The sequence below is a fragment of the Cebus imitator genome, unplaced genomic scaffold (genome assembly GCF_001604975.1).
Source record: "Cebus imitator isolate Cc_AM_T3 unplaced genomic scaffold, Cebus_imitator-1.0 Scaffold24, whole genome shotgun sequence".
In the NCBI taxonomy this organism is placed as follows: Eukaryota; Metazoa; Chordata; class Mammalia; order Primates; family Cebidae; genus Cebus; species Cebus imitator.
Genome location: NW_016107339.1, coordinates 11596543 through 11597638, shown reverse-complemented (window position 1 = coordinate 11597638; position 1096 = coordinate 11596543). Strand labels below are relative to the sequence as shown.

Sequence of the window (1096 nt, the reverse complement as noted above, 5' to 3'; positions counted from 1 at the left end):
GATGTTACCATATTGGTCAGGCTGGTCTCAAACTCCTGATCTCATGATCCACCCACCTTCGGCCTCCCAAAGTCAACACTGGGATTACAGACATGAGCCACTGTGCCCGGCCAGGCTGCTATATATTTTAAGCAGAAACAAAGAGCCACAACGCAGCCAGGATTTGCTTTAAAATCCTGTTCTTCTGGTGGAAAAAAAAGGCAAAATATTAATCATTGTGAAACATAGGTGGAGGGTCCATAAGGTGTGCACTCGTAGCCTCTCTCTCTACACACACACACAGACACACACACGTACACACACACACAATTTTTTTTAAAGACAGGGTCTCACTTTGTCACTCATGCTCCAGAGCAGTGGAACCATCTCGGCTCATTGCAGCCTCCACCTCCCAGGCTCAAGTGATCCTCCTGCCTCAGCCTCCCAAGTAGCTGGGACAACAGATGCACACCACCATGCACAGCTAAATATACTTTTATTCAAAATAAAAATTTCAGTACCTATATAAAATACAGCCATCACACACATAAAAGACATAAGACTTCACCAGCAATCAAGGAAACACAAAATAAGAAATACCGTTTATATCAGATAAATCTACCTGGTAAAGATAAAAACATAATTCTCCAAAATCAGGCTTTCTACTGCCTATTAAAATTAATTGGTACATATTTCTTGGAGGCAATCTGGCAATGTTTATCAAGAACCTTCAAAAGGGCATACTTTGACCTGCCAATTCCGCTTCTCAGAATTTGTTCTAAATAAATACAAGAGTTTTATGTCACAATAAAAAAAAGAATTGAAGGCCGGGCTTGGTGGTTCACATCTGTAATCCTAGCACTTTGGGAGGCCAAGGCAGGCGGATCACCTGAGGTCAGAAGTTCAAGACCAGCCCGGCCAACATGGTGAAACCCCGTCTCTACTAAAGATACAAAAAATTAGCCAGGCATGGTGGCACGCACCTGTAATACCAGCTACTCGGGGAGGCTGAGGCAGGAGAATCACTTGAACCCAGGAGGCAGAGGTTGCAGTGAGCCGAGATTACGCCATTGCACTACAGCCTGGGTGACGGGGTGAGGCTCCGTCTCAAAAAAAA

General features: G+C 44.3%; 1 protein-coding gene across 2 annotated transcripts in view; it reads right to left on the bottom strand.

The window, feature by feature from the left end:
- ILRUN (inflammation and lipid regulator with UBA-like and NBR1-like domains) overlaps positions 1-1096 on the bottom strand; it is a 111065-nt gene that overhangs the window by 88880 nt on the left and 21089 nt on the right. The gene's annotated exons all lie outside the window — the stretch shown is intronic.